Source organism: Rhineura floridana, chromosome 14 (genome assembly GCF_030035675.1).
Source record: "Rhineura floridana isolate rRhiFlo1 chromosome 14, rRhiFlo1.hap2, whole genome shotgun sequence".
NCBI lineage: Eukaryota > Metazoa > Chordata > Lepidosauria > Squamata > Rhineuridae > Rhineura > Rhineura floridana.
The window spans coordinates 20,481,427-20,491,430 of record NC_084493.1 but is presented as its reverse complement, the minus strand read 5'-3'; the positions used below and the strand labels follow the sequence as shown (position 1 = coordinate 20,491,430).

The following is a 10,004-nucleotide window of genomic DNA, read 5'->3' as shown; positions in this document are numbered from 1 at the left end:
TAACCCGGAACTTCCGGTGGAGTCGATAGAGATATGAAAAGTATAGAGTGACTCCTCGCACCTTGAACTTCAGGTATTAAACGGAAAGCGGCTGTTGGCCATTATTTTCTATGTGGGGAAGCGGATCGGCAGTGCCTCTCTCTTTCTCTATGGTAGGAAGCCCTTTCTGTACGCCCGGCGTTGGCCAGCCAGCCTGTAAAAAAGTTACCGATAACACCCCGGGGACTTTATTATGTATTGATCTATCTATCTATTATTAAATTTATATCCCCCCCTCCTCTCAGAAGGAGTCTAGAGAGCGTAGAGGGTCTATACCCCTTGGTGGGGGGAGAGTGTGTGAGGGAGGGAAGGAAACGGAGATGTGGGAGGGGCGGGACCGTCGGACTCCCCCTCCTCACCGCCCAATCGGGAGACGCGGTGGGCTACTGCGCGAGGCGAGAGCGGCCGCTGATTGGCTGGCCGCCGGGGTAAGCCCCTGCCCCATGACCCCTGAGTGAGAAGGAGGAGGTGCCTCCTCAGTCAGTCAGTCAGTCAGTGGGTGCAAAGTGATCCCCCCTCCTCAGCAGCCTCCCCTCTTCAACCTCCCAGCCGTGCCTGCAGCTCCTTCTTCCCCGCCGCGCGCGCACCCACACCCTTTCCGCCTCGCCCCGTCAAGCGAGGGATCGAAGGGGCTGAGGCTGGGTGGCTGGGCCGGGCCCGTGAGCGACTTGAGACTGAAAGATAGACAGGTAACGGCTGGCGAGGAAGGAGGGGCTTAGCGGCCCCCCTCCCCCAATAGCAGCACAGGCCGGGCGTGGGGGGAGGGCGGCGAGAAAGGGAAGAGGTGGAAGCAGCTGTTGTTGGGTGGGGGAGCCTCCTCACCTGGGAGGGAGGAGGTGGTGAACGGGCAGGACTACCTGCCTGCCTTGGTACTTCCGTGGGAAGCCAGAGGAGGGGCTGCTGCTCTGACATAGGGCGATGGAGCGCGCAGCCCCTTAATAAGGGATGGCTGAAGCTGCAGTCCAATACACACTTCACCTGGGAGTAAGTCCCACTGAACCTAATGGAGCTTACTTCTGAGTAGACATGTATTGGATTGTAGTCCACGGTTGACTTTTACACAGCTCTGTCATTTATGCCAGCGTGATAGTTCCAGCGATTTACTTCGGTGGACGTTCCATAGCGTATCAAATACGTAAGAAGCCCATGGCCATTTGTGTTTTACAATTGTATATTTTGTTCTTGTTATAAGCTGCCCCGGGAGCTTGTGGTTAAGGGTGGGTAGGGAATCTTATAAATAAACATAAAAGTTACTAGCCTTAAAAAAATGACTTGTACCCTGCAGAGGTGGGGCAGACAGCTCTATCCTTCCTGTTGCAGCCGCTGGATTCTTATGCTGGGTGCTGAGGAGTGGTCTTCTCTTCTCTGGCACCTTGTTTGGTTTCTACGTTGGGTGCACTCGCCCCTGTGCAGTTTCTTTTTGTCTTTGGTTACTGAGCTATTAACTGTTACTGCAATTATTTTATTAGTCATTTCCCCCACGTTAATCAGTGTTTGGATGCTTTATTTTATCAGCATAAATTGTCAGTAATTTTCCAGGCATGTATGATAGTAATAAATCCCCCCCCCCATTAAAAGAACCAGAGAGTTCGAAGGCATCTCAAGGGACATCTAGGCCAGGCCACTGCCGATGCAAGGAATTTGTTGCTACAACATCCTGAAAAGGTGGTTGCCTAACTAACCTCTGATTGAAAACCTCTAATGAAGGAGAGTCCATCATCTTCTGTAGCTCAGTGGTCAAGCATCTGTTTTGCATGTAAAAGGTCCTAAGTTAGGTCCCAGTCATCTCCAGGGACTAGGGACTAGGGAAGACTCCTGCCTGAAACCCTAAAGAGCTGCTGGTAGTTAGTGGTGGCAATACTGAGCTAGATTGACAAGACATCTGACTCGGTATGAGGCAGCTTCCTATGTTCCCAAGCAGTGTTTTCCACTGTTGAACAGCTTGTGCTATTAGGAATGTCATCCTAATGTTTAGTCTCAATACTGTTTCTTACAGCACAATCCTACAGAAGTCTCCTCTGAAGTAAATTCTGTTGAGCTCAATGAGACTTACTCCCAAGTAGTGTGGTTAAGACTGCATTGCTAGATTGTGTGTTTTCTTCATGGTTAATGGTGTGGTGGTGGAGGTACGAAGTGAGGCCACATTTCTCATGCACAGAGGAAGGGGCAGTTGGAGGGTAGAGAATGGAGTTGAAGATGATGGAATAAGGGTGACTCATTTTGGAAGGTAAATATTATTATTTAGTTATTTAATTTGTTAGTCATCTCATACCCAGTGGCCTCTGGGCGATTTAGAACACATTTTAAAAATGATATAAAATGAATTTAAAAACATACAATATACAAAATTTTTAGAAAGAGGTGGTGATCTGACCACTCCTGAAAAAGCCCACCCAGGATCCATTGGTCTGTGACAATTACCGACTGGTTGCAAATACTCCCTTCTTAGGGAAGGTGATTGAGAGGGTTGTGGCTCAGCAATTGCAAGTACTCTTGGATGAAACAGATTATCTTGACCCATTCCAGTCTGGGTTCAGGCCTGGTTATGGGACTGAATCGGCCTTGGTCACCCTGATGGATGACTTTTATCGGAAGAAGGACAGGGAGAGTGCGACCCTGTTACTCTTACTTGATCTCTCAGCGGCTTTTGATACCATTGACCATGGTATCCTTCTAGGCTAACTGGTGAGATGGTTATTGGAGGCAGTGTTTTACAGTGGTTCTGATCCTATCTCCAAGGTCGTTCTCAGAGAATAGTGTTGAGTGATTGTCTTTCAGCCCCCAGGCAGTTGTGCTGTGGAATGCCACAGGGTACCATCTTGTCCCCCCATGCTGTTTAACATCCATATGAAGCCCTTGGGAGTGGTCATCAGGAGATTTGGAGTGAGGTGTCAGCAGTACACTGATGATACCCAGCTCTATTTCTCTGTAGCATCTGAATCAGGAGAGGCTGTGCCAAGACCTGGACCACTGTCTGGACTCGGTGGTGGGCTGGATGAGGGCCCATAAACTGAGTCTGAATCCTAGCAAAATGGAGGCGCTGTGGGTTGGTGGTTCCCAAGTTCAGATAATTGGTCAGTTGCCTGCTTTGGATGGGGTTGTACTCCCTCTGAAAGAGCAGGTCCGTAGTCTGTGGTGCTCCTGGATCCAGGTGACTTCAGTGGCTAGGAGTGCCTTTTACCAGCTTCGGCTAGTAAGACAGCTACAGCTGTTTCTGGACCGGGATAGTCTGACCACTGTTGTCCATGTACTGGTAACTTCTAGGCTGGATTACTGTAATGTGCTCTCTGTGGGGTTGATCTTGAGGTTGGTCAGGAAGCTGCTGGTGGTGCAAAATGCGGCGGCGACACTGCTCACTGGGGCAGGGTATCTTCAACATGTCACCCTGCTGCTGAAAGAATTGCACTGGCTGCCCGTTTGCTACTGGGCCAAGTTCACAGTTCTAGTGTACAAAGCCCTATACAGCTTGGGACCAGGATACCTGAAAGACTGTCTTATCCCTTATACAGTAGGGCCCCGCTAATACGGCGGGTTAGGGACCAGGCCCCCACCATAAAATGGAAATTGCCATAAAATGGGGCCCCATAGACTATAATGGGCGTGTCACGGAAAAATGACGCGAAAACGTCGCAAAACAGCAAAATCGGCCTTAAAATGAGGAATTTCCCTTGCTTGAAAGGCGCCGCATCAGCGGAACGCTGTAATGCGGAACGCCATAAAGTGGGGCCCTACTGTATACCCAGTCAATCACTGGGTGAGGGCCTCCTACAGATTTTATTAGGAGATCCTTTCTGCACAACGTTATCTTTTCGGCGCCTATTGAAGACCTTCCTCTTCAACAAGCTTTTTAAGTTGAGACCTTATCCCAGTCTGCGTCTGTGTTGGAATTGCTTTTTAATATGTTTTTAAACTTTTTTAAAAAAATGTTTTAACCTTTTTTAAAGATGTCTTGAAACTTTTTTTTAAAAAAAATGTTTTTAAAGATGTTTTGTTTTAATGTATTTTAAAGTCTGTTTTCATGATGTTTTTAAAGCGTTTTTAGTGCTTTTGGTTACCGCCCTGGGCTCCTGCTGGGAGGTAGGGTGGGATATAAATCAAATAATTAATAAATAAAACCCAAACAGAAAGGACTAAGACAGCATACTAAAGGCCTGAGTGAAAAAGAAAGTCTTTGCCTGGTGCGTAAAGATAATAATAATAATAATAATAATTTAATTTATAAGCCGCCTATCTGGCCGATGGCCACTCTAGGCGACGTACAATTTAGTTGCAATAAATGCATCATAATAAAATACACATAAAATACATATCACAGTAAAACTATAAATAAAGAACAATAGCAGTTCAGAGTAATAGGCGATTAGTCCTAAAAAATTAACCCTCCCCGGAAGTCCCAAAGGCCTGTCTGAAGAGCAAGGCTTTGCGGAATACATTCAGGGAAGGGGCATGCCGAAGATCATACGGGAGGGACTTCCAGAGAGTGGGGGCCGCCACTGAGAATGCCCTCTCTCTTGGCCCCGCCGACCTAGCTGTTTTAGTTGGTGGGACTGAGAGAAGGCCCTGAGTGGCTGATCTTGTCAGGCGGCATAATTGGTGGCGCTGGAGGCGCTCCATCAGGTAAACTGGGCCGAAACAGTGTAGGGATTGAAAGGTTAATACCAACACCTTGAATTGAGCCCGGAAAACAACAGGAAGCCAGTGAAGATCGAACAACACTGGGGTGATATGTTCCCGGCGGCGACAATTTGTGAGTAGTCGAGCCGCAGCATTTTGTATCAGTTGTAATTTCCGGACCGTTTTCAAGGGTAACCCCACGTAGAGCGCATTACAGTAGTCTAAACGAGAGGTGACCAGGATAGGATGGATAGAGAATGGTGTTAATAAGAGTGCTGTTGAGCCTTTCTTGACCAAGAGCAGGGATGAGGAACCTGTGGCCTGCCAGATGTTGCTGGACTTCCAACTCCCATCAGCTCTAGCTAACCAGGATTTGGGGAGGGTAGAGTTTGTATTCTAGCAGCATCTGAGAGGCTATAGGTTTCTCATCTCTGGAGAAGGGAAACGGGTAAATCATGGTGAGCTTTCTCATAGTTAACCACCTCCATCACAAAGGTAAGGATGGCTTGATCTGGTACAAAGGAAAGGTTATGTGTATGAGAAATGAGGAGGCCTAGGGAGGGGAGATAAGTTAAGGTGAGTCTCTTCCTTATAGTTCAACCGCTTCCCAGGGAGGAAGGAATTGAAAAGTAAGGGTGACTTCTGTTCTGTTCTTTTCTCTCTCTTTTTTTCAAGTTAAAGAGAAAGGTGTTTGGTTAGAATGGGAAGCCTTTCCTGATCAGCCTCAGAGACTTGGGAGAAGGATTGACTCTGCATAGCAGATGAAGGTGCTTGTCCCCATTTCCACTAAGCCCTCCATAGTACTCTTCCCTAGAAGATTGGAGGGGGGGATATATGGCAGTTTACAGAGTGATGGAGAAGATGTGGCTCTTCTCCTAGGTACTTACGGTCTAAATTTTTATATGAGGGGGGAAGGAGACAAAAGAAGCTCAACAGAGGTAAGGCTAGAAAGGGAGAGATTCTTCTTGTCCTTTAAATGCCATGTTCAACCCACACAGGAAATACATAGTAGATTTTTTTCAACAAAAAACTCTAATAAATATGAAAAAAGCTAGTATGACACAGCAAATTAACAGTAGCAATGAATGTCCAAGGTGTGAAAGCTGTATAATGAATATGCTAGACTTAACAAGCAGTGATTGGGGGGGGGGGTTTCCAGGGTGTGATAGGATGTTGACAAAGCTTTCCTCACCAACCAGGATCTGAGTAAGTTGAATGCTCCCTGGCAGAGCATCCTCACTAATCCACAACTGATTCATTAGAATGGGGGTAACTATGTACCCACTTCCACATCCTACCAACATACTGTTTCAGTTCTTCCATATATTGTATGAAATCACTTGTATGTCCTCTATTCCTGCTATCTGGCAATGTGCAAAGTGGCTCTAAGATTGCTGTAGTGTTGCTGCAACATGTTTATCAACATAAAGATACACAGTTCTATATCTCTGAAGCTGATACTAAGGCTGATTATTTTGGTCATCTGGTTTGACATTTCTGACATCATCCTAAGACCCTAACTGCAGAACCAATTGCCATCTTTAGATGGTCACTTACAACACAGTTCTATATGTATATGGTTCATAAGTCCCACGGGGTTCAATTGGGCTTACCCCCAGGTAAGTTGGTGTAGGTTTGCAGCCCTAGTCTCTTTAAAAGTATCCTGGACAAGTCTTCAGTCACCTAGCCATTACATAGTTAGGGTTTTCCCCTTTTAATCTTACAGGATCCAAAGCTCTCCTACACAGTTGTAGCATTAATGCTGTTAACTGGCTTGTATAGCATTGTAGACTAGCTGTTATTACAACAGCGTTTAAATCTCTGTTGAATCGTGAAATTCTTTGGGCAACCTTGGGAGAGCTACCTCACAAGGTTGGCTTATTTATTTTTATTAAAAGTATTTATAATCTGCCCTTCACCCAAAGTTCCCAAGTTGGAAATATACACAGACCAAACAAAAAAAAATCAATAAAATTGAAACATTGTGAAACAAAATGCAGAATTTTGTTGTTATAAGAATTAGCTGGGGTAGGGGAGGCAGACAGTAAGCTTCCCTGACCTCCTTGATGAAAGGATAGGATAAAATATAATAAAACAAGTGTAGAGTAAGGAAATTATTTTGTACCAGTTGCAAACCTGTTTCTTCTGCTTTTCATTTCAGGCTCATGCTGCTGCAGAAGAAATGTGCAAATCTTGAATTCAAAACAAAAGTCAAGAAGCAAGGATGTAATGGAAGAACGCAATATCTAGGTGACAATGTGCATGCAGTCCCATTTTTGTTATTCTATCACAAAATTTTATGACTTCTGTTACCTGCATTCTTGGGCTTGCTGACAGTGGATTTGTAGATGTTGGCTGATGTCTTGCAGAGTTTCCATCATGATGAGAAAATCCAAGTGTTGAGAGTTGCAGGTGACACAGTGTTTTCTTTTTGGATTTTAGCCACCTACCCCCTGAGCATCTGGATGGCCTTCTTGAATTAGCTGCACTAAAGTTTACATATCATGTCTTATGTGCAATGAAGGCAATTGTTGCAGCCTGATCCCATGTATGTTTCCTTGGAAGTAAGCTCCACCGTATTTCAAATAAATGTGTTTAGGATTGTGACCTTCGTGTAAAAAGGTCTCCAGTTTTGCATATGCTTTGCTTATACATGTAATAAACTATCTGTAGTCACAATGGTAAGTTAGGTTTCAAAATGAAGAGAAGGAGGCAATGCAACTAGGATCAAGTAAACCCATTACAGTATATTGACTTCTAGTTGCATCTGTGCTTTTTTGAACATCAACTTCTGTGCTACTTAACAGTGCCCTGGTTCAGACATACACATCTCTGCTTAATATGCTACGGTATGGATTAGCCTTGTCCCTGCAGGCACTGCCATTTCCCTCTTGCCTTTTCAGTGTAGTGTGATTAGCCCAGGAAGTCTTCAGTTAACAAGTTTCCTGTTGCAACTAAACCAGGAAACTATGGTTACCAGAGCTGAAACAAGACAGAATCTTGAGCCGTGATCTGAAGTAGGTTTGAGACCGTAGCCTGTTCCAGTTCTAGTAACCATAGTTTTTTTGGTTCAGACATAATTTGTTGTTGTTATATGCCTTCAAGTCGATTATGATTTATGGCAACCCAATGAATCCTTTTTTGGATATATTCATGGGGTTTTCATGGTAAGAGGTATTCAGAGGTGGTTTACCATTGCCTTCCTCTAAGCCTACAACACCCGGTATTACCAGGCGGTCTCCCATCCATGTACTAACCAGGCATGACCCTGCTTAGCTTCTGAGATCAGGCATGTTCAGGGTAGTATGGCTGTAGCTTCAGACATAATAAGAAGTTAATTAATTGAAGGCTTTCTGGGTTAATTGAGCTGCTTTGAGAAGAGAGGTGGGAAAGGGCGACACAAGGACAGAGCATGGGGCACAAGAATCATGCATGTCTTCTCTTATTAAGCTGAGATGTATGCTTGATCCAGGCCATTGTGTGCAGATCCCGGAAAATTGAATATCCTCTGTACTGATGCATGTTTACAATTATGTTTTATTTATTTATTTATTTATTTATATTTTTAAAACTTATATACCGCCCGACTAGCAATAGCTCTCTGGGCGGTGAACATAAATACAATAAAATACAATAAAATACAAAAACATCACAATCTAAAATCAAATTTCACAATCTAAAAAACTGGATAAGCTAAGATCAAATTACAAACATTACAATCATTAACAAAGAATTAAAATGCCTCGGAGAAGAGAAAGGTTTTAACTTGGCGCCGAAAGGATGATAGTGTCGGCGCCAAGCGCACCTCCTCGGGGAGACTATTCCATAGTTCGGGGGCCACTACTGAGAAGGCCCTTGATCTTGTCACCGCCCTCCGGGCCTCCCTATGGGTCGAGACCCGGAGGAGGGCCTTCGTAGCAGACCGTAGTGTACGAGCCGGTTTTGAATGTGTATTGGGCTTTATTGATGCAGTAGTAGTTAAAGACTCAAATGTTTTTGTTCAGTGAGGCTCAGCATATTTTCAGGGGGCTTTTTGGTATTGCAGGAATTTGAAGCTGTATTTCTGGCAAAAGATTCACAAGGTAAACAATGAAGGGTGGAATATATTGGCCTGAGTGTTTTCTCTTAGTTTGATTTAAATTCATCTTAGGTGAAAAATGTCAATATTTACATTTAACTGAATGCTAAAGTGTATTCAAATGTTTGTGCTGTTTTGTATTGCAATGTTCTTGTGAAGTCTTCATGACCTTTAGATGAGTGGTTTTTTGCACATGTTTACACTGCAATCTTATTGTCAAACGTTGTGCATATAAAATAGACGACATTTTGCATACAAAGAAGACAGAGTCTAGATAGCTGAACAGGATCATCATGTCCACAGTCCAAAGGCCCCACTTACAAATATCAAAAGGGTGGTACATACTGTGGGACTTCCACAGATTTAGGTTCAAAATAACTCGTGGGGCAGGAAAGTGTTCACAGTGCACCTAGATCTGGTTCACACACTTATTTAACATTAATAAAGCTAAACTGGAATAAAAATATTTATTTGTATACATACTAATAATATGCATCGTGCTTTACAATCCTTAATTCCTTCACTCAATCAATGTTCCATTGAGGTGGGGAATTTATTCCCATTTTACAGTTGGCCAGTTGAGGCTGAGAGGGAGTGACTTGCACAGAACCAGCAGATATGAAAAGTCAGTAAAACAGTAATGTATACTGTTTTTTCTAGATCCAAGCCAAATCCTGTTCACTATCTTGTTCATTGTTGAAATGCAGCCGCTTCATGAATGCAGTGGCACGACTGCCATTCAGTATTGCATAGCAACACCAAGCAAAGTGTCTCAGTACCTTTTTTTTTTTTTTGCATTCTTTCTTCAGCTGAAATTGGTAGGGGAGTAATCTTAAGAAGATTGTTTCTGGAAAATGCTGTTCAGCTAAGATGAAGGATGCTCTAGAACATTTTAATATCTACAAATAGACTCATTTGTTTGCTTTTTCTGATATTCTAACTGCGAATTGTGACATGTTGGAACACCAAATGATTGATTAGATCCGCCACCACCTATGTATATACATTTCCCACAGAATCTAAATGTTTCTTAGTAGACTGTTGACAGCTTGACTCTGTACTTTCATGTCCTATATAAATAAGGCAAAAGGGGATCATTTTTGTGGAGATGCCCCAAGACCTTTGGGGAAAGACCACAGCTCAGTGGTAGAGCATACACGTTGCAAAAACAAGGTCCCATATTCAAATCCCAACATGTCCAGGTAGTGCTGGGAAAAATTCCTCTGTGAAACCCTGGAGAGCTGCTGCCCATTAGTCGACAAGGCTTAGCTTG

General features: G+C 44.0%; 1 protein-coding gene across 7 annotated transcripts in view; it reads left to right on the top strand.

Moving 5' to 3' along the window:
- The first annotated feature begins 12 nt into the window (after positions 1 to 12).
- The window catches only part of ASB7 (ankyrin repeat and SOCS box containing 7), a 39,856-nt gene continuing 29,864 nt past the window's right edge, over positions 13 to 10,004 (top strand). The window contains exons 1-3 of one of the 7 annotated variants that reach the window (XM_061595324.1): positions 465 to 728; positions 5,329 to 5,420; positions 6,815 to 6,903. The gene's annotated coding sequence lies outside the window, so the exon portion shown is untranslated. The other 6 variants (XM_061595326.1, XM_061595325.1, XM_061595322.1 and 3 more) reach the window with 6 other exon arrangements.